At 45.5% G+C, this 25000-nt stretch overlaps 1 protein-coding gene across 2 annotated transcripts in view; it reads right to left on the bottom strand.

Annotated features, from left to right (window-relative positions):
* Window positions 1–25000, bottom strand: part of LOC108276336 (protein kinase C and casein kinase substrate in neurons protein 1) — a 75846-nt gene that overhangs the window by 47207 nt on the left and 3639 nt on the right. The window contains exon 1 of one of the 2 annotated variants that reach the window (XM_053686420.1): window positions 19923–20188. The exons of the other annotated variant lie outside the window; for it this stretch is intronic. The gene's annotated coding sequence lies outside the window, so the exon portion shown is untranslated. Of the gene's footprint in view, window positions 1–19922; window positions 20189–25000 lie in introns of those variants that run through there. 2 annotated transcript variants of the gene reach the window in all.

Genomic DNA, 25000 nt, shown 5'->3' with positions numbered 1-25000 from the left:
CATAAAAAGCCGCCTTTATTTAGAAATGAACTCTGATTATGAATGCAGCATGTTCCCTTCCTTTTTAATATTCAAAAGTATTGACGCCCCCTTCATTAGCATAAGATTGATTTGCCACAACTGAGCTGAATATTGTTTCCTGAGGTGATTTTGGATATTATTGATCATCGTGATACATTACTAGATCATAATGATATATTTTAACGTATATTAGAGATGCACTGATCCGACTTCTTTCCTTTTTCGAACATGACACTGATATCCGAGCTCTGATAACTGAGTCTGATACCTGACACTGAACTCTGAGCTTCATTTCATCCTTTAGTTTGAAAATTAGGTTATTTTAGGAAATCATCATCCCGAGACGGTCTGTGTGTCGCCTTCACACACACACACACACACACACACACACACACACACACACACACCGTCACTAATGTGAGGAGACACAGCAGTACTCAGGTTCTCCTGTACTCTTACACAACGGCACACGTGTAAAAGGTCAGAGATGTAATCCTGATGGACGTCCACCTGAAGGTGCATCTCATTACTCACACAATCAGATCGCGTAAAACCCCTGCGCTGTACAGAGAGCAGAGTGAGTCAGCATGCGGGCGCGAAAACACAAAAATAGCAGGAAAAAACTTGATGTAGATTTATACACACGCACACACACGCACACACACACACACACACACACACACACACACACACACACACACATACACACACACACAGTCAGATCTTCCCTCAAGATCACAGCCATAAATAGACATTTTATTTCTCACACACTGCATCTCTGAATCTCACACACTTCACACACTTCACATCTATATCAGTGTGTTCTATAAACACTGAGATTAAAATCCAAACACACAAACTGTAGAACACATTTGACACGTTTTACACGTTTTACACGTTTTACTGACCGACTTTACTCAGGAAAGTTGTGTAAAATATTTCTGTAGCGAAACCGAATGCAGGATTTCCTCCAGTTTGTGATTTTCTTCGTGCTCACGTTTATAAACACACACCAGCCATAACTTACCAATCACATATAAGGCATGGACATTTAGCCACACCCACAACTGTGACTGAACAGTGAAAGACCGCCTCCGAACTGCGGAGTGCACTAAATCTTCTAGTAATGCAGCTCAGCCACTGCAGCGCCTCGGCTACCGTAAACACACCATACACAACTACCGTAAACACACCATACACAACTACCGTAAACACACCATACACAACTACCATAAACACACCATACACAACTATCATAAACACACCATACACAACTACCGTAAACACACCATACACAACTACCGTAAACACACACCATACACAACTACCGTAAACACACACCATACACAACTACCGTAAACACACACCATACACAACTACCGTAAACACACCATACACAACTACCGTAAACACACACCATACACAACTACCATAAACACACCATACACAACTACCGTAAACACACCATACACAACTACCGTAAACACACCATACACAACTACCGTAAACACACCATACACAACCACCGTAAACACACACCATACACAACTACCGTAAACACACACCATACACAACTACCGTAAACACACCATACACAACTACCGTAAACACACCATACACAACTACCGTAAACACACCATACACAACTACCATAAACACACCATACACAACTACCGTAAACACACCATACACAACTACCGTAAACACACCATACACAACTACCGTAAACACACCATACACAACTACCGTAAACACACACCATACACAACTACCATAAACACACACCATACACAACTACCATAAACACACCATACACAACTACCATAAACACACACCATACACAACTACCGTAAACACACCATACACAACTACCGTAAACACACACCATACACAACTACCATAAACACACCATACACAACTACCGTAAACACACACCATACACAACTACCGTAAACACACCATACACAACTACCGTAAACACACACCATACACAACTACCGTAAACACACCATACACAACTACCATAAACACACCATACACAACTACCATAAACACACACCATACACAACTACCATAAACACACCATACACAACTACCGTAAACACACACCATACACAACTACCATAAACACACCATACACAACTACCGTAAACACACACCATACACAACTACCGTAAACACACCATACACAACTACCGTAAACACACCATACACAACTACCGTAAACACACACCATACACAACTACCATAAACACACCATACACAACTACCATAAACACACACCATACACAACTACCGTAAACACACCATACACAACTACCGTAAACACACACCATACACAACTACCATAAACACACCATACACAACTACCGTAAACACACACCATACACAACTACCGTAAACACACCATACACAACTACCGTAAACACACACCATACACAACTACCGTAAACACACCATACACAACTACCATAAACACACCATACACAACTACCATAAACACACACCATACACAACTACCATAAACACACCATACACAACTACCGTAAACACACACCATACACAACTACCATAAACACACCATACACAACTACCGTAAACACACACCATACACAACTACCGTAAACACACCATACACAACTACCGTAAACACACCATACACAACTACCGTAAACACACACCATACACAACTACCGTAAACACACCATACACAACTACCATAAACACACCATACACAACTACCGTAAACACACCATACACAACTACCATAAACACACCATACACAACTACCGTAAACACACCATACACAACTTCCGTAAACACACACCATACACAACTACCGTAAACACACACCATACACAACTACCGTAAACACACCATACACAACTACGGTAAACACACACCATACACAACTACCGTAAACACACCATACACAACTACCGTAAACACACCAACTACCGTAAACACACACCATACACAACTACCATAAACACACCATACACAACTACCGTAAACACACCATACACAACTACCATAAACACACCATACACAACTACCGTAAACACACCATACACAACTTCCGTAAACACACACCATACACAACTACCGTAAACACACCATACACAACTACCGTAAACACACACCATACACAACTACCATAAACACACCATACACAACTACCGTAAACACACCATACACAACTACCGTAAACACACCATACACAACTACCGTAAACACACCATACACAACTACCGTAAACACACACCATACACAACTACCGTAAACACACACCATACACAACTACCGTAAACACACACCATACACAACTACCATAAACACACCATACACAACTACCATAAACACACCATACACAACTACCGTAAACACACACCATACACAACTACCATAAACACACCATACACAACTACCATAAACACACCATACACAACTACCGTAAACACACACCATACACAACTACCGTAAACACACCATACACAACTACCGTAAACACACACCATACACAACTACCGTAAACACACCATACACAACTACCGTAAACACACACCATACACAACTACCATAAACACACCATACACAACTACCATAAACACACCATACACAACTACCGTAAACACACACCATACACAACTACCGTAAACACACCATACACAACTACCGTAAACACACACCATACACAACTACCGTAAACACACCATACACAACTACCGTAAACACACACCATACACAACTACCATAAACACACCATACACAACTACCATAAACACACCATACACAACTACCGTAAACACACACCATACACAACTACCATAAACACACCATACACAACTACCATAAACACACCATACACAACTACCGTAAACACACACCATACACAACTACCGTAAACACACCATACACAACTACCGTAAACACACCATACACAACTACCGTAAACACACACCATACACAACTACCGTAAACACACCATACACAACTACCATAAACACACCATACACAACTACCGTAAACACACCATACACAACTACCATAAACACACCATACACAACTACCGTAAACACACCATACACAACTTCCGTAAACACACACCATACACAACTACGGTAAACACACACCATACACAACTACCGTAAACACACCATACACAACTACCGTAAACACACCAACTACCGTAAACACACACATACACAACTACCATAAACACACCATACACAACTACCATAAACACACCATACACAACTTCCGTAAACACACACCATACACAACTACCGTAAACACACACCATACACAACTACCGTAAACACACCATACACAACTACCATAAACACACCATACACAACTACCATAAACACACCATACACAACTACCGTAAAACACACCATACACAACTACCATAAACACACACCATACACAACTACCATAAACACACCATACACAACTACCAGTAAACACACCATACACAACTACCGTAAACACACCATACACAACTACCGTAAACACACACCATACACAACTACCGTAAACACACCATACACAACTACCGTAAACACACCATACACAACTACCATAAACACACCATACACAACTACCGTAAACACACCATACACAACTACGGTAAACACACACCATACACAACTACCGTAAACACACCATACACAACTACCGTAAACACACACCATACACAACTACCGTAAACACACCATACACAACTACCGTAAACACACACCATACACAACTACCATAAACCACACCATACACAAATACCATAAACACACCATACACAACTACGTAAACACACACCATACACAACTACCATAAACACACCATACACAAACTACCATAAACACACCATACACAACTACCGTAAACACACCACATACACAACTACCGTAAACACACCATACACAACTACCGTAAAACACACCATACACAACTACCGTAAACACACCACATACACAACTACCCGTAAACACACCATAACACAACTACCATAAACACACCATACACAACTACCGTAAACACACCATACACAACTACCATAAACACACCATACACAACTACCGTAAACACACCATACACAACTTTCCGTAAAACACAACCATACACAACTACGGTGAAACACACACCATACACAACTACCGTAAACACACCATACACAACTACCGTAAACACAACCAACTACCGTAAACACACACCATACACAACTACCATAAACACACCATACACAACTACCATAAACACACCATACACAACTTCCGTAAACACACCACCATACAACCAACTACCGTAAACAACACCATACACAACTTACCTAAACACCATACACCACTACCGTAAACACACACCATACACAACTACCGTAAACACACACCATACACAACTACCGTAAACACACCATACACAACTACCGTAAACACACCATACACAACTACCGTAAACACACACCATACACAACTACCATAAACACACCATACACAACTACCGTAAACACACCATACACAACTACCGTAAACACACCATACACAACTACCGTAAACACACACCATACACAACTACCGTAAACACACCATACACAACTACCGTAAACACACCATACACAACTTCCGTAAACACACCATACACAACTACCGTAAACACACACCATACACAACTACCATAAAACACACCAACTACCGTAAACACACCATACACAACTACGGTAAACACACACCATACACAACTACGGTAAACACACACCATACACAACTACCGTAAACACACCATACACAACTACCGTAAACACACACCATACACAACTACCATAAACACACACCATACACAACTACCGTAAACACACCATACACAACTACCGTAAACACACACCATACACAACTACCATAAACACACACCATACACAACTACCGTAAACACACCATACACAACTACCGTAAACACACCATACACAACTACCATAAACACACCATACACAACTACCGTAAACACACACCATACACAACTACCGTAAACACACCATACACAACTACCGTAAACACACCATACACAACTACCGTAAACACACCATACACAACTACCGTAAACACACCATACACAACTACCATAAACACACCATACACAACTTCCGTAAACACACACCATACACAACTACCGTAAACACACCATACACAACTACCATAAACACACCATACACAACTACCGTAAACACACACCATACACAACTACCGTAAACACACACCATACACAACTACCGTAAACACACCATACACAACTACGGTAAACACACACCATACACAACTACGGTAAACACACCATACACAACTACCGTAAACACACACCATACACAACTACCGTAAACACACCATACACAACTACCGTAAACACACACCATACACAACTACCGTAAACACACACCATACACAACTACCGTAAACACACACCATACACAACTACCGTAAACACACACCATACACAACTACCATAAACACACACCATACACAACTACCGTAAACACACCATATACAACTACCGTAAACACACCATACACAACTACCGTAAACACACCATACACAACTTCCGTAAACACACACCATACACAACTACCGTAAACACACCATACACAACTACCGTAAACACACCATACACAACTACCGTAAACACACCATACACAACTACCGTAAACACACACCATACACAACTACCGTAAACACACCATACACAACTACCGTAAACACACCATACACAACTACCGTAAACACACAGCATACACAACTACCGTAAACACACCATACACAACTACCATAAACACACACCATACACAACTACCGTAAACACACACCATACACAACTACCGTAAACACACACCATACACAACTACCATAAACACACACCATACACAACTACCATAAACACACACCATACACAACTACCGTAAACACACACCATACACAACTACCGTAAACACACACCATACACAACTACCGTAAACACACCATATACAACTACCGTAAACACACCATACACAACTACCGTAAACACACACCATACACAACTACCGTAAACACACCATACACAACTACCGTAAACACACACCATACACAACTACCGTAAACACACACCATACACAACTACCGTAAACACACACCATACACAACTACCGTAAACACACCATACACAACTACCGTAAACACACCATACACAACTACCATAAACACACCATACACAACTACCGTAAACACACCATACACAACTACCGTAAACACACAGCATACACAACTACCGTAAACACACACCATACACAACTACCGTAAACACACCATACACAACTACCGTAAACACACACCATACACAACTACCGTAAACACACACCATACACAACTACCGTAAACACACACCATACACAACTACCGTAAACACACCATACACAACTACCGTAAACACACCATACACAACTACCATAAACACACCATACACAACTACCGTAAACACACCATACACAACTACCGTAAACACACAGCATACACAACTACCGTAAACACACACCATACACAACTACCGTAAACACACCATACACAACTACCGTAAACACACACCATACACAACTACCGTAAACACACACTAACGGCTCATCTGAAACACTCTTTATTTATGGATCTGTTTTGTAACTGTTTTTATTTTAAATGATAAATATGATGATTAAATTGATGTGTAAATTGAGGAAGCGTGATTAGTCACTCAGGGCGAACAGAAGCTGGGAAGTGTTTCTTTCTTGATTTTTAGTTGAAACTAGTTTTAGCATCGGGTTTCAGAGAGAAGCTGTAACTGCGCTTCCTTTCCCAACTAACTGGATTTTCATCACATTTCATTTCCAGTGTAATAAAATAAGCTCAGGGGCGTTTATCTGTGTTTTATCTTCAACTGCAACATTATTGGTACCTTTTAATAGAACAGGCAAAAAGTTAAAGTTAGCGTGAGAGAGAGAGAGCGAGAGAAAGAGAGCTAGCGAGACAGAGAGAGAGAGAGCCAGCGAGAGAGAGCTAGCGAGAGAGAGCTAGCGAGAGAGAGAGAGAGAGAGAGAGAAAGAGAGAGTTGAATATCAAAAGCCTTTTATTTACATGCTTTTAAAACTACAATGACCTATTATGGTCCCACAGAGTCATTTCAAATGACACTAAAAGAAAAATAAATAAATAAATAAATAAATATGTAAATATATAGGTAATTCAAATAAATACCACTTCCAATTGCATCTGAAAAGCCACAGGCAGAATAGAAAAAGTAAAAATGCAAAAAATCCAAGCTTCAAACAGTAGTCACACCGTCTTCTGAAAGCTGATTAAATTTCACCTTTTCTTCTGCAATCACACACAATGCCCCTTCCAGACACCATATATTCCCAAACGATACAAGATCCTTCATCTCCTTGTAGAACTTAAAATCGATTGATATCCTAGATTTTACCAGAATCACAAAACCCAATGAAATACTGTAGAACCCCTCTTACTGTCCCCTGAATTTGACTCAATTTTATTTCTCCTGCTAACATACATAACCATTTTAGCCTGTCCAATGATAACATTTATCAACTGACAAATAAAGCTTTTCTTCCGAGAGTATTTAAAACCAAAAATAAAAGTTTCGATTGAAAAACTCTCGTTAAAAGGCCAAACAATCTCTTCAGTAAAACAATAAAAGAGGCTTCAGACTCTCACACTGCATAAACATGTGGAATGCGGTTTCTCTCACGGCACAGAAAGGACATTCATGACTCACATCAGGATTTAAAACACAAATAAAAGAATTAACAGCCACTGCACCGTGCAAAATCCCCCACTGTAAATCTCCACACTGCTTTGTTAATGGTGACTTGTACAAGGCTCTCCGTTGTGGCTTTACATGTTCCTTTATTTGTAAAACAGAACGCCAAGGTGTGTCGACTCTTTTATCCAGAAAGGTTTTGTTTAAAGACATCACACAGGCTTTGTACAGTTCCTTCCAAGAGGCTAACTTGGGACCCACAAAAAGTAGTTTCTCAGACTTTAAAAGAACACCTGAACACTCATGTACATTTGACGATACACTAAAACCCGGAAATGGATCCTGGTCATTTGGACTACTTATACCTCTGGAATATTCTTCCAGCATTCTCAGGACCTCTTCAGTAAACAGAGACCTCCTTTCCACAAGGAACTGTGTGACTATACGGACTGACCTCACCTTTATGTGTTCAGCAACTGCCATCGCGCTCCCAAGCTCCTGCTAGGCTCAGTAGGTCTCCCAGAGTGATGACTCCAGCCCTGCGGAACCCCTCTGTAAGCGCAGGAAACGGCTTTCTTTGTGACACAATATAAAATGGAACCATTTATGATTGGCTCCTGCAGCAAACGGTGGAGAGAACTTGTGCACTGCACTCTCTGCACTGTTGAAAGTCCCCACACTTTAAAAACATTGCGGTAAAAGATAGGGAGTTTCCTGATGTCCATCTTCTTCGGGTCCATCCAGAAAAGAGGTTTATGTAAATCCAGCCCTTCAAGTGTCCGTAAAATGGCACATGCTACCGCCTTCCAGTTTGCATTTACAGGTCCATTTAGTAGCCTCTGCACAAACTGTAAACGAAAGGCTGCTGTCCTGCTCTGCAGGTGCACCAGTCCATGTCCCCCTTCATCCTTGGGCAGAAACAGAACACTCTGTGGAACCCAGTGTAGACTGTCCCAAAAAAAATTAACCAATATCGACTGGATTTTAAACAAAACATGTATTGGGGGATCTATACATGCAAGCCTATGCCAGAGGGATGATGCTACCAGGTTGTTGATTATAAGCACACGCCCCCTAAAGGACACTTTTAACAAAAAAATTCCATTTCTCCATACGACCCTTAACCTTCTCAACAGTCCCTTCAAAGTTTTTTCCCATGAACACCTCATCCCTCACAAACACCCCAAATACTTAAAACCATCTCTAGACCACAATAAACGGTCTGGGGGGCTTCGTGCGCCGCTTAACCATCTCCCGATTAAAAACGGCACGCTTTTTCCCAGTTAACCTTAGTGGAAGAGACGATTCTAAACTCGTCAGAGATCTTCAACATCGAATCAACATCCCTCTGGCTACCAACAAGTATCGCCACATCATCAGCATATGCTGATAGTTTAAAAACACTCTCACATTTCAGAATTGTTATAGCTTGCAGTTCAGTTCTCAGTTTTGTTAAAAGAGGTTCAATCGCAAGGGAATACAACATGCCTGATAGTGGGCATCCTTGTCTTATTCCCCTATGAACTTTAAAAGGAGCACACAAGTCACCATTAACCTTCAGTATACTTTCACTGTCACGATACAGAACTCTTATTTTATTAATAAAATCCGAAATAAAGCCAAAAGCAGTCAAAACGTTCCATAGGTAAGTATGCTCAACCCTGTCGAAAGCCTTTTCTTGATCAATTAGACCAGACCAAAATCCAAATTAAAAATCTTCCCGACTTCTACGACGTCCCTAATGAAAGAAATATTGTCGTGAATGACTCGACCCGGCACACAGCAGGTCTGGTCCGGATGGATCACCTCTTCCATGACTATACTAAGTCGGTTTGCCAATACCTTAGAGAGCAGTCAATATTTCACACAGAAGACTGAAACAGGTCTCCATGATCTTATGTCATTTAGATCTCCTTTGTTAGGCAGCAGAGTCAATACTGCTCTGTGACAACTGAGTGGCAGCCGCCCCGCGACTAAACTGTCACCCAGTCCCTCCAGTAGGTCTGCACCCATTTCAGGCCAAAGAGACTTATAAAAGTCAGCCGGTAGACTGTCGATCCCTGCTGCCTTGTTACTCTCCATACCCTGGAGGGCTCGTAGCAGTTCCTCTAGGGTCAAAGCCCCTCCGAGGTCTGCATGTGCTTCCTTTAACACCTGAGGGAGATCCTTCAAGAAGACGTTATCATGGGCCTGCTCATCGGAGATTTCACACTCGTACAGTTCCTTTTAGAAACCAACTGCTCTCTTTCGAATTTCTCTATGGTCAGATAAAAGTGTTCCATCCTCAGAAAACAGGCCACGTATCATCTTTTTTTACCTTTTTTTTCCAAATTAAAAAAGAATTTTGACGGTGCATCCATACACACCACATTCTGAAACCGTGACCTGACCAGAGCTCCTTGTGCGGTAACGTCTAGCAATTTAATCAATAAACTCTTTTTTATTCTTAAATTTTCCATGCATACTTGCCTGCTTGCATTTTTTACTAACCCTTGAAGCTCCATTATTTCGTTCTCCAAGGATTTCATACGGTGAGTTGTGTCTCTTGTGACACTGGAGGTATACTGCTGACACAACTGTTTAAATTGTGTTTTGGCAAAATCCCACCACTGTGCACAGATTTAAAAGAAACCTTTGTGGTCCTAAAATCACTCCAAAAGTATTTGAACACATCTCTAAAATGAATGTCATGCAATAAACTGGTGTTAAAATGCCAGTACGCACGCTTTAAAATTCTACTGGTATAATCGCACAACTTCTAAAAGCACTTAACTGCTGTTTAAAACCATCAAATTTATCCAATCTGGCCATAGAGAGCATATTATTGTAGGAGTGCACCCAGGTATACTCTTCTTGCATGTGGTGAAAATGTCTCCAAATGTCAGCAAGATCAAAGGAATTTATTAACTCAACTAGCCTTCTACGTGATGGCATATGGGGCTCTACATGATTCCTGTCTATACCCAGCTCCGTAGAATTAAAATCCCCCCCTAGAATTAAGAAATCCTCAGAGTCACAAATCTTCAGAACATCGTCTAAGGTTCGTAAAAATACCATTCTTTCAATGGCTGCGGTCGGGGCATAAACACAAACCAAAACAATTTTTCCATATTTTCATACTGTGCTCTAACCTTTAACAGTCTACCCTTTATAATTTCATCAACTTGATACGAAGAGGGAATAAAATTTCGGGACAAAAGAATAGCTACTCCCAGACTGGTCGACGTCTTATGACTTCAACAAGATAACCCCTCAAACTCCCTGGTCCAGTCAGCAGCATTACTGGCATCTGTTTGGGCTTCCTGTGCAAAAATTACATATATTTTCTTTTGCTTTACTTTTTCAAATAACAAAAACCTTTTATTCCTTTCCCTTGCTCCATTTAAATTCAATGAAGCAATTTGAACTTCACTCATAAATAAGAGGAAAAATAATAGATACATGTACATAATAAAGGTCTAGGATTGACTATGACTCTCATTGTTGTCTAACATTATACTGACTTTTGTAAGGATTTTCTTTAGACGGCATCCCTCCTGTTCAGTGAAACCCCCTTCTGCCATAAACCCCCTTGTTTTTTTTAACAAACTTAGTGGTCAGCACGTTCGCCTCACACCGCCAGCGTCAGGGGTTCGATTCCCACCGTGGCCCTGTGTGTGCAGAGTTTCCATGTTCTCCCCGTGCTGTGGGGGTTTCTCCGTAAACTGGGGTACTCCGGTTTCCTCCCCAGACAGAATGTTGTCGTGTCCAACACTTTCCCCAACAATCTCCCCAACACTCTCCCAACACTATCCACCAACACTCTCCCATAACACTCTCACCAACACTCTCGCAAACACTCTCGGCTCAACACTCTCCCCAACACTCTCCCCAACACTCTCCGCTCAACACTCTCCCCAACACTATCCACCAACACTCTCCCCCAACACTCTCCCCAACACTCTCCCCCAACACTCTCCCCCAACACTCTCCCCAACACTCTCCCCCAACACTCTCCCCAACACTCTCCCCAACACTCTCCCCCAACACTCTCCCCAACACTCTCCCCTCAACACTCTCCCCCACACTCTCCCAACACTCTCCCCAACACTCTCCCCTCAACACTCTCCCCAACACTATCCACCAACACTCTCCCCCAACACTCTCCCCAACACTCTCCCCAACACTCTCCCCTCAACACTCTCCCCAACACTATCCACCAACACTCTCCGCTCAACACTCTCCCCAACACTATCCACCAACACTCTCCCCCAACACTCTCCCCAACACTCTCCCCAACACTCTCCCCCACACTCTCCCCAACACTCTCCCCCAACACTCTCCCCCAACACTCTCCCCAACACTCTCCCCTCAACACTCTCCCCCACACTCTCCCCAACACTCTCCCCCAACACTCTCCCCCAACACTCTCCCCAACACTCTCCCCAACACTCTCCCCTCAACACTCTCCCCCACACTCTCCCAACACTCTCCCCAACACTCTCCCCTCAACACTCTCCCAACACTATCCACCAACACTCTCCCCTCAACATTCTCCCCAACACTCTCCCCCAACACTCTCCCCAACACTCTCCCCTCAACACTCTCCCAACACTATCCACCAACACTCTCCCCCAACACTCTCCCCAACACTCTCCCCAACACTCTCCCCCAACACTCTCCCCCAACAATCTCCCCCAACAATCTCCCAACACTATCCACCAACACTCTCCCCCAACACTCTCCCCCAACACTCTCCCCCACACTCTCCCCCAACACTCTCCCAACACTCTCCCCTCAACATTCTCCCCAACACTCTCCCCCAACACTCTCCCCAACACTCTCCCCCAACACTCTCCCCCAACACTCTCCCCTCAACATTCTCCCCAACACTCTCCCCCAACACTCTCCCCAACACTCTCCCCTCAACATTCTCCCCAACACTATCCACCAACACTCTCCCCCAACACTCTCCCCAACACTCTCCCCTCAACACTCTCCCCCACACTCTCCCAACACTCTCCCCCAACACTCTCCCCAACACTCTCCCCCAACAATCTCCCAACACTATCCACCAACACTCTCCCCGAACACTCTCCCCAACACTCTCCCCCAACACTCTCCCCTCAACATTCTCCCCAACACTCTCCCCCAACACTCTCCCCCAACACTCTCCCCAACACTCTCCCCCAACACTCTCCCCTAACACTCTCCCCTCAACATTCTCCCCAACACTCTCCCCAACACTCTCCCCAACACTCTCCCCTCAACATTCTCCCCAACACTCTCCCCCAACACTCTCCCCAACACTCTCCCCTCAACATTCTCCCCCAACACTCTCCCCCAACACTCTCCCCTCAACATTCTCCCCAACACTCTCCACCAACACTCTCCCCAACACTCTCCCAACACTATCCACCAACACTCTCCCCCAAAACTCTCCCCAACACTCTCCGCTCAACACTCTCCCCAACACTCTCCCCAACACTCTCCCCCAACACACTCCCAACACTCTCCCCAACACTCTCCCCCAACACTCTCCCCAACACTCTCCCCAACACTCTCCCCAACACTATCCACCAACACTCTCCCCCAACACTCTCCCCTCAACACTCTCCCCCAACACTCTCCCCTCAACACTCTCCCCAACACTCTCCCCTCAACACTCTCCCCCACACTCTCCCAACACTCTCCCCCAACACTCTCCCCAACACTCTCCCCCAACAATCTCCCAACACTATCCCCCAACACTCTCCCCAACACTCTCCCCCAACACTCTCCCCTCAACATTCTCCCCAACACTCTCCCCCAACACTCTCCCCCAACACTCTCCCCAACACTCTCCCCCAACACTCTCCCCTAACACTCTCCCCTCAACATTCTCCCCAACACTCTCCCCCAACACTCTCCCCAACACTCTCCCCAACACTCTCCCCTCAACATTCTCCCCAACACTCTCCCCCAACACTCTCCCCTCAACATTCTCCCCCAACACTCTCCCCCAACACTCTCCCCTCAACATTCTCCCCAACACTCTCCCCCAACACTCTCCCCTCAACATTCTCCCCCAACACTCTCCCCCAACACTCTCCCCTCAACATTCTCCCCAACACTCTCCCCAACACTCTCCCAACACTATCCACCAACACTCTCCCCCAAAACTCTCCCCAACACTCTCCGCTCAACACTCTCCCCAACACTCTCCCCAACACTATCCACCAACACTCTCCCCCAACACACTCCCAACACTCTCCCCAACACTCTCCCCCAACACTCTCCCCAACACTCTCCCCCAACACTCTCCCCCAACACTCTCCCCAACACTCTCCCCAACACTATCCACCAACACTCTCCCCCAACACTCTCCCCTCAACACTCTCCCCCAACACTCTCCCCTCAACACTCTCCCCTCAACACTCTCCACCAACACTCTCCCCCAACACTCTCCCAACACTCTCCCCCAACACTATCCACCAACACTCTCCCCCAACACTCTCCCCAACACTCTCCCAACACTCTCCCCCAACACTCTCCCCTCAACACTCTCCCCCAACAATCTCCCCAACACTCTCCCAACACTCTCCCCCAACACTCTCCCCAACACTCTCCCAACACTCTCCCCCAACACTCTCCCCTCAACACTCTCCACCAACACTCTCCACCAACACTCTCCCCAACACTCTCCCCTCAACACTCTCCCCAACACTATCCACCAACACTCTCCGCTCAACACTCTCCCCAACACTATCCACCAACACTCTCCCCCAACACTCTCCCCAACACTCTCCCCAACACTCTCCCCCACACTCTCCCCAACACTCTCCCCCAACACTCTCCCCCAACACTCTCCCCAACACTCTCCCCTCAACACTCTCCCCCACACTCTCCCCAACACTCTCCCCCAACACTCTCCCCCAACACTCTCCCCAACACTCTCCCCAACACTCTCCCCTCAACACTCTCCCCCACACTCTCCCAACACTCTCCCCAACACTCTCCCCTCAACACTCTCCCAACACTATCCACCAACACTCTCCCCTCAACATTCTCCCCAACACTCTCCCCCAACACTCTCCCCAACACTCTCCCCTCAACACTCTCCCAACACTATCCACCAACACTCTCCCCCAACACTCTCCCCAACACTCTCCCCAACACTCTCCCCCAACACTCTCCCCCAACAATCTCCCCCAACAATCTCCCAACACTATCCACCAACACTCTCCCCCAACACTCTCCCCCAACACTCTCCCCCACACTCTCCCCCAACACTCTCCCAACACTCTCCCCTCAACATTCTCCCCAACACTCTCCCCCAACACTCTCCCCAACACTCTCCCCCAACACTCTCCCCCAACACTCTCCCCTCAACATTCTCCCCAACACTCTCCCCCAACACTCTCCCCAACACTCTCCCCTCAACATTCTCCCCAACACTATCCACCAACACTCTCCCCCAACACTCTCCCCAACACTCTCCCCTCAACACTCTCCCCCACACTCTCCCAACACTCTCCCCCAACACTCTCCCCAACACTCTCCCCCAACAATCTCCCAACACTATCCACCAACACTCTCCCCGAACACTCTCCCCAACACTCTCCCCCAACACTCTCCCCTCAACATTCTCCCCAACACTCTCCCCCAACACTCTCCCCCAACACTCTCCCCAACACTCTCCCCCAACACTCTCCCCTAACACTCTCCCCTCAACATTCTCCCCAACACTCTCCCCAACACTCTCCCCAACACTCTCCCCTCAACATTCTCCCCAACACTCTCCCCCAACACTCTCCCCAACACTCTCCCCTCAACATTCTCCCCCAACACTCTCCCCCAACACTCTCCCCTCAACATTCTCCCCAACACTCTCCACCAACACTCTCCCCAACACTCTCCCAACACTATCCACCAACACTCTCCCCCAAAACTCTCCCCAACACTCTCCGCTCAACACTCTCCCCAACACTCTCCCCAACACTCTCCCCCAACACACTCCCAACACTCTCCCCAACACTCTCCCCCAACACTCTCCCCAACACTCTCCCCAACACTCTCCCCAACACTATCCACCAACACTCTCCCCCAACACTCTCCCCTCAACACTCTCCCCCAACACTCTCCCCTCAACACTCTCCCCAACACTCTCCCCTCAACACTCTCCCCCACACTCTCCCAACACTCTCCCCCAACACTCTCCCCAACACTCTCCCCCAACAATCTCCCAACACTATCCCCCAACACTCTCCCCAACACTCTCCCCCAACACTCTCCCCTCAACATTCTCCCCAACACTCTCCCCCAACACTCTCCCCCAACACTCTCCCCAACACTCTCCCCCAACACTCTCCCCTAACACTCTCCCCTCAACATTCTCCCCAACACTCTCCCCCAACACTCTCCCCAACACTCTCCCCAACACTCTCCCCTCAACATTCTCCCCAACACTCTCCCCCAACACTCTCCCCTCAACATTCTCCCCCAACACTCTCCCCCAACACTCTCCCCTCAACATTCTCCCCAACACTCTCCCCCAACACTCTCCCCTCAACATTCTCCCCCAACACTCTCCCCCAACACTCTCCCCTCAACATTCTCCCCAACACTCTCCCCAACACTCTCCCAACACTATCCACCAACACTCTCCCCCAAAACTCTCCCCAACACTCTCCGCTCAACACTCTCCCCAACACTCTCCCCAACACTATCCACCAACACTCTCCCCCAACACACTCCCAACACTCTCCCCAACACTCTCCCCCAACACTCTCCCCAACACTCTCCCCCAACACTCTCCCCCAACACTCTCCCCAACACTCTCCCCAACACTATCCACCAACACTCTCCCCCAACACTCTCCCCTCAACACTCTCCCCCAACACTCTCCCCTCAACACTCTCCCCTCAACACTCTCCACCAACACTCTCCCCCAACACTCTCCCAACACTCTCCCCCAACACTATCCACCAACACTCTCCCCCAACACTCTCCCCAACACTCTCCCAACACTCTCCCCCAACACTCTCCCCTCAACACTCTCCCCCAACAATCTCCCCAACACTCTCCCAACACTCTCCCCCAACACTCTCCCCAACACTCTCCCAACACTCTCCCCCAACACTCTCCCCTCAACACTCTCCACCAACACTCTCCACCAACACTCTCCCCAACACTCTCCCCCAACACTCTCCCCCAACACTCTCCCCTCAACACTCTCCCCCAACACTCTCCCCCAACAATCTCCCCCCAACACTCTCCCCCAACACTCTCCCAACACTATCCACCAACACTCTGCCACCAGCACTCTCCCCCAACACTCTCCCCCCAACACTCTCCCCCAACACTCTCCCAGCACTCTCCCCCAACACTCTCCCCCCAACACTCTCCCCCAACACTCTCCCCAACACTCTCCCCTCAACACTCTCCCCCAACACTCTCCCCCAACAATCTCCCCAACACTCTCCCCCAACACTCTCCCCAACACTCTCCCCTCAACACTCTCCCCCAACACTCTCCCCCCAACACTCTCCCCAACACTCTCCCCCAACAATCTCCCCCAACAATCTCCCCCAACACTCTCCCCAACACTCTCCCCCACGGCCAGACTAACCTCCTCAATGATGGCGGTAGTGGCTACTTTTATAGCATGCCGCCATGTGAGGGAATCATACTTCTCCGTACCTGAGGCAGCCATGCTTCCAACCACGGAAGCAGCCGCCCAGGCCAGCGAGAAAAATCACACACACCCAGACACACACACACACACACACACACACACACACACACACACAACAAACTAGAGTAAATTTAGATCCCCTCAGAAAACAAAGACCAACAGGAAATCATGTTTCTGAAGAAGAAAAGATAGAAAAGAGAACAAGCGAAATTTGGAGCACTCGGCCACGCTCCGCCCACACTCACTCGCTACCGCTCCAACTCCGCCCACACTCACTCACTACCGCTCCGACTCCGCCCACTCACTCAGTCCATGCGCACGAGAGAGAGAGAGAGACAGACAGAGTGAGAGAGAGAGAATAGAAAGAGAGTGAGAGAATATAGAGAGTGAGAGAGGGTGAGAGAGAGAGAGAATAGAGAGAGAGAGAGAGAATAGAAAGAGACAGAGACAGAGTGAGAGAGAGAAAGAGAGACAGTGAGAGAGAGAATAGAAAGAGAGAGAGACAGAGTGTGTGAGAGAGAGAGAGAATAGAGAGAGAGAGAGAGAGAGAGAGAGAGAGAGAGAGAGAGAGAGAGAGAGAGAATAGAGAGAGAGATCCAGCAGCTCGGCATCTACGAGACATCTTCAATGAGGCGTTTTAAACTCAGCCGCAGCTCCAGATGCCACAACGTCGTAACTTTCACATAAACACAGTGTTCTGCAGTACGAGCTCACATTCTCATTCACATTATCATAAAAACATTTCACACTACAGAACCACGACAGGTGACAACGTTCACATTCAGACTGCACATTACACAATAACCGCAGCGCAGCGTGATATAAACACACTGAAGTGTACTAACAAGCGTGCAAGTAGAGGAAGCATTAAAACATCAAACAAACTCACTTTCGAAAATAAAAAAGATTCAAATCATGGTAATTGTTTGAAAAGCAGTACTTTTAGCTCGTTTTTGGTAGCAAGAGGTTCTGACTTCCTGTCATTACGGAGTTCCTTTCAACTTGATTTAAGGAATATTTAAAAATAATAATTATAACCACACATGCTAATTAAATGAGATTAGCCTGAGCTATTATTCCATGTTCCTAATAATCTGACAGTCTCTACAGATATCTACATGTTATTATGAAACATTATATTTCCATGCTATTGTTATTACATCAACACAGAATGCCGTGACCTTAACGTGAGGCCACTCTCAGGAGTCATGGTTTTAAGGGACAAAATAAACAAAAGAGTCAGTAATGTTTGTTATGAGCTGTAATACTCGCCTCCTACACCCACATTACTCCTGTTAAACATTTTACTACATAAATACAATAAAAATACAAAATTGTGAGTTCTGTCACTGCTGAGTGTTAAATATTAATCTGTATTATTAAATATTACAGAACGTGTAGAATGACATGTTTAATGCTTTAATCTGCTTTAACGTAAAAATCACAGTGACGAAAACGTCTGAACGAACAAACTGACCTATTATTCTCTCTGTTTCTCTGTGATGATGATGTCATGATGATGTCATGATGATGTCACGATGTTCCTGAACAGAGCGTGTAAGACGATCAAGCTGTGGCTGAAAGCTGCTATTTTAGAAACATCACCTTGTCTCCTAACAGCACAAGGACGAGGACAGGAGCGCGGTCGCAGACGGATAATAAACAGGAAGCAGAACCGGTTCTCCACTCCGCCGCGGTGATGTGAACGCTACAGTGATGTGAAGAAGAAGACTGGAGAAGGAAGGTGGTGATTAATGTGTGTGTTATGTGTGGGGTTATGGGTGGGGTTATAGTTAGGGTTATGTGTGGGGTTATGGGTGGGGTTATGTGTGGGGTTATGGGTGGGGTTATGGGTGGGGTTATAGTTAGGGTTGTGTGTGGGGTTATGGGTAGGGATATAGTTAGGGTTATGGGTGGGGTTGTGTGGGGTTATGTGTGGGGTTATAGTTATGGTTGTGTGTGGGGTTATGGGTGGGGTTATAGTTATGGTTGTGTGTGGGGTTATGGGTGGGGTTATAGTTAGTATTATGGGTGGGGTTATAGTTAGGGTTATGGGTGGGGTTATAGTTAGGGCTATGTGTGGGGTTATATTTAGGGTTATGGGTGGGGTTATAGTTAGGGTTGTGTGTGGGTTTATGGGTGGGGTTATAGTTAGGGTTATGGGTGGGGTTATAGTTAGGGTTATGGGTGGGGTTATAGTTAGGGTTGTGTGTGGGTTTATGGGTGGGGTTATAGTTAGGGTTATGGGTGGGGTTATATTTAGGGTTATGGGTGGGGTTATAGTGAGGCTTATGGGTGGGGTTATAGTTAGTTATGCGGGTTGCGTTATGGGTGGGGTTATAGTCAGGGTTGTGTGTGGGGTTATGGGTGGGGTTATAGTTAGGGGTATGGGTGGGGTCATAGTTAGTTATACGGGTGGGGTTATGGGTGGGGTTATAGTTAGGGTTATGGGTGGGGTTGTAGTTAGGTTTATGGGTGGGGTTATGGGTGGGGTTATATTTAGGGTTATGGGTGGGGTTATAGTTAGGGTTATGTGTGGGGTTATATTTAGGGTTATGGGTGGGGTTATAGTTAGGGTTATGGGTGGGGTTGTAGTTAGGTTTATGGGTGGGGTTATGGGTGGGGTTATATTTAGGGTTATGGGTGGGGTTATAGTTAGGGTTATGTGTGGGGTTATATTTAGGGTTATGGGTGGGGTTATAGTTAGGGTTGTGTGTGGGGTTATGGGTGGGGTTATATTTAGGGTTATGGGTGGGGTTATATTTAGGGTTATGGGTGGGGTTATATTTAGGGTTATGGGTGGGGTTATAGTTAGGGTTATGTGTGGGGTTATGGGTGGGGTTATGATTAGGTTTACAGGTGGGGTTATGGGTGGGGTTATGATTAGGTTTACAGGTGGGGTTATGGGTGGGGTTATGATTAGGTTTACGGGTGTGGTTATGGGTGGGGTTATGATTAGGTTTACAGGTGGGGTTATGGGTGGTGTTATGATTCGGGTTATAGGTGAGATCTGGTTTTCAGCTACACAAACAGTGTCACACAGTAACTGTTCAATTTGTTGTTTCTATTTTGTGCTTTTGTTTTTGTCTGTTATTTGTTGTTTGTTTTTTTATCAGCTTTTTTGTCTTTTTTCTCTTCCCCCTCACACGTCTGTGCTGTTCGACAGGTCGTCACTGTACACAGGAATTTCTTCTTGCTGAAATGCCTAAGTCACATTTTGAAATGATCTGATTTATGATTAGACCCTCTCTTAACAAATCATAAAAATCCAAAAGAAAAGAATCAGACTGAAGGTTTATCACATGTTCACTGGAGAATAAAGGAGGGAACTGATTTTACACTGCTGTCAAAGACGGGAGAATTTCTTCACACACTCACACACACACTCACACACACACACACACACACACACACACACTGTCCCACTATACAGGTGATTCACACTGTGTTTCGCGTCTCGTCTTTTCTGGCTTCAGAGGAACGTGGGGTTTTTCTCACACTAACACGTCATAACAGGGTGAACTGACACCGCATCGGGACCACGCCCTCGCCGACACTCCCGTCTCCCTGACAGGGAACCGAGAGAACCTGAGTGTGTCTGATCTCTGAGGTCTGATCTGTGATCAACATGAGGACAGAACCCCAGACTGACAGGTCTCAGATCAGATATAAATCCCTGAACTGGGAATGATTTAAAACAAAACTCTAAACACTGATTAAATGTGAAGCGATTTGGGACGCAGTGGGTTAAAAAACTCTTTTCCTTCTTCAGTCTGTATTTTCTGTCCCTGATTCTGTAAATCGCTCTGCATCACTGCATCTGCCAAATAACATAAATGTAAAAGTAAATGCTATTTTGGGGGTTTAAAGGTAAGTGTTTGTGTTTGTGTGTGTGTGGAACACGTGTCTAACATAAATCCATCCTGCAGCCTGGTTTAATGTAGCCCACGTGAACTTGGAAAACAGAATACTCCATTTTCACACTGTGCAGAATTCACAGCAGATCTGTAGCGTAGCGAGCGCTATTGCACAACGCGAGCTCATCTCACTGTGCTGAAACGTGGGTTAAAATCAACGCCTGTGTGCTGTGCCTGCGAGTCACACTCGGGTCTAAAAGCGAGCCGTGTGCTGTGCTGCAGCGTCGTAAGCAGAAACTCATTTCAGTGGGATGAGGAAATATGTAGTTCCAGGTTTCAAATCGTTTGCCAGTAGCAATCCCCCAACTCCGGATGAGAGCCCTCACAGCTAAGGAGGCTCGCCCAAGGGAGCACCGCTCCTCTCCTCTTCACGTGTCCAACAGGTTTGCTCTCCTCAGTGAAGAACCTGCTGAGAAACCTGAAAGAGCTCTGGTTATAGGAGACTCTATCTTAAGGCAGGTGATATTAGCTAGGCCTTTAGGGCCCCAGCAGCTTTAGTTAGGTGAACACCGGGAGCCAGGACACCGGACATAGCAGTTAATCTTGGGGTCTTATGTTAAAATTAATGATGTACGCCTTCATCAGTCGGAGGTCACTAAGAGTGATGTTGTAGAGGTGTGTAAATTAGTGAAGGCGGTGTCCGATGCAGTAGTATGTGCTCTGGCCTCATCCCAGTGCGGCGTGGTGATGTAGCTTACAGCAGGTCATGGTCGCTGAACTGCTGGAGGTCCAGGTGGTGCTTTATAGATAATCGGAGTAGTTTTGAAGGTAAGGCTGACATATACATCAGCCCCGTCTAACCGGCAGAGGAGGCGGTGTCGCACATATTTATAATGATAATCTAGACCTCACACACAAACCCAGTCATCAACTCAACTCCTCTGAAGTTCTTTATACTAGTATAACACACACAGCCACAAAAAATAAGTCTGCCGAGTCGATTCCTCTATTATTTACAGACCATCAGGGCCATATTCTGAATTCCTTGGAGAATTTTCAGATTTCATCTCAAACCTGGTTGTTTCTCTAGACAGAGCGTTATTCATTCTGATGACTCGGAGGACCCTCTGAGAACAGCGGTTATGTCCATCTGAGATTCAGTAGGGGTCAATCAGAACGTAATCGGACCTACTCATGATGACGGTCCCACCTCATACTAACATACGGATTAAATACAGAAAATACATATACAATAACACTTCCGCAGTCTGAAGCTATCTCAGATCATTATCTCATCTCGTTTGTATTGATGATAATATTTGCACCTCGGCACGCTACCGCGTCAAACGTACATTCACGTCAGAAACTGCACCGAGACCTCGATCAGACGACTGAATGCTCAGCGTCAACGTTCCACTACACGCTAGATAAGATAGCTCCACTTAAAAGAAAAATAATTAGAGAGAAAAAGCTAGCACCGTGGTATAAGCATCACACACACACACACACACACACACACACGCACACACGCACACACGCACACACACACCTTAAAACAGACCACTCGACGATTAGAACGTAAACGCTGTCAAACCAAATTGGTCGTATTTCAAACAGCATGGAAGGAGAGCCTCCTGAACCTCCTCTCTCCGATCTAACTCTCTCTCCACCTTAATAGAAGAAAACAATAATAATCCTAGATTCTTATTTAATACTGTAGGAAAATAAAGTAGGAATAAAACCACCACAGAAACAGGAACACAATCACAATCATTATACCGCAGCGAGGATTTCATGAATCAACCATCACAATGTTTTACTCCCCTTACAGAGACCGAACTCTCATTCATCTCTTCATCAAAATCATCAACTTGTACACTACATCCCTTACCTACATCTTCCTTCATACAGATTATTCCAGAAGTAATCACACCCCTTCTAAATATAATCAGTTCTTCCCTTAGCACTGGCTGTGTACTTAAATCATTTAAATGAGCAGTGATTAAACCCCTGATTAAAAAACCTGACCTCGACCCCTCTCACCTGTCCAGCTATAGACCGATATCAAACCTCCCCTTCACCTCCAAGATCTTAGAGACGGTTGTACACAGCAGCTCTGCTCGTACTTACACAGGAACAACATTCATGAAATGCATCAGTCAGGATTTAGACCTCATCGTAGCACAGAGACAGCGTTAGTTAAAGTAGTAAATGACCTTCTACTGACCTCTGATCAGGGTTGTGTCTCGCTGCTTGTGTTACTCGACCTTAGTGCAGCTTTTGATACTATAGATCACACTATTCTACTTGATAGATTAGAAAATGTTGTTGGCATTAAGGGAACAGTCCTCTCCTGGCTCAGGTCTTATCTGACCGATCGTTATCAGTTCGTAGATGTAAATGGTGAATTCTCCACACATACCGAGGTTAAATTTGGTGTTCCACAGGGTTCTGTTTTAGGCCCACTGCTCTTTACTTTATATATGCTACCTCTAGGTCAAATTATTCGTAACCATGGAATGATCTTCCACTGTTATGCTGATGATACACAGCTGTATGTTTCAGCGAAGCCAGAGGACAGACAGCAGCTTAGTAAAGTTGAGGAATGTGTAATGTAATATAATATAATATAATAAATGTGTAAAGGACATTAGACACTGGATGAAATAGCTTGGTGTGATTATTGACTCCAGTCTAT

Source organism: Ictalurus punctatus, chromosome 15, assembly GCF_001660625.3.
Source record: "Ictalurus punctatus breed USDA103 chromosome 15, Coco_2.0, whole genome shotgun sequence".
Lineage (NCBI taxonomy): Eukaryota > Metazoa > Chordata > Actinopteri > Siluriformes > Ictaluridae > Ictalurus > Ictalurus punctatus.
This window is presented reverse-complemented; position numbering and strand designations above follow the sequence as displayed.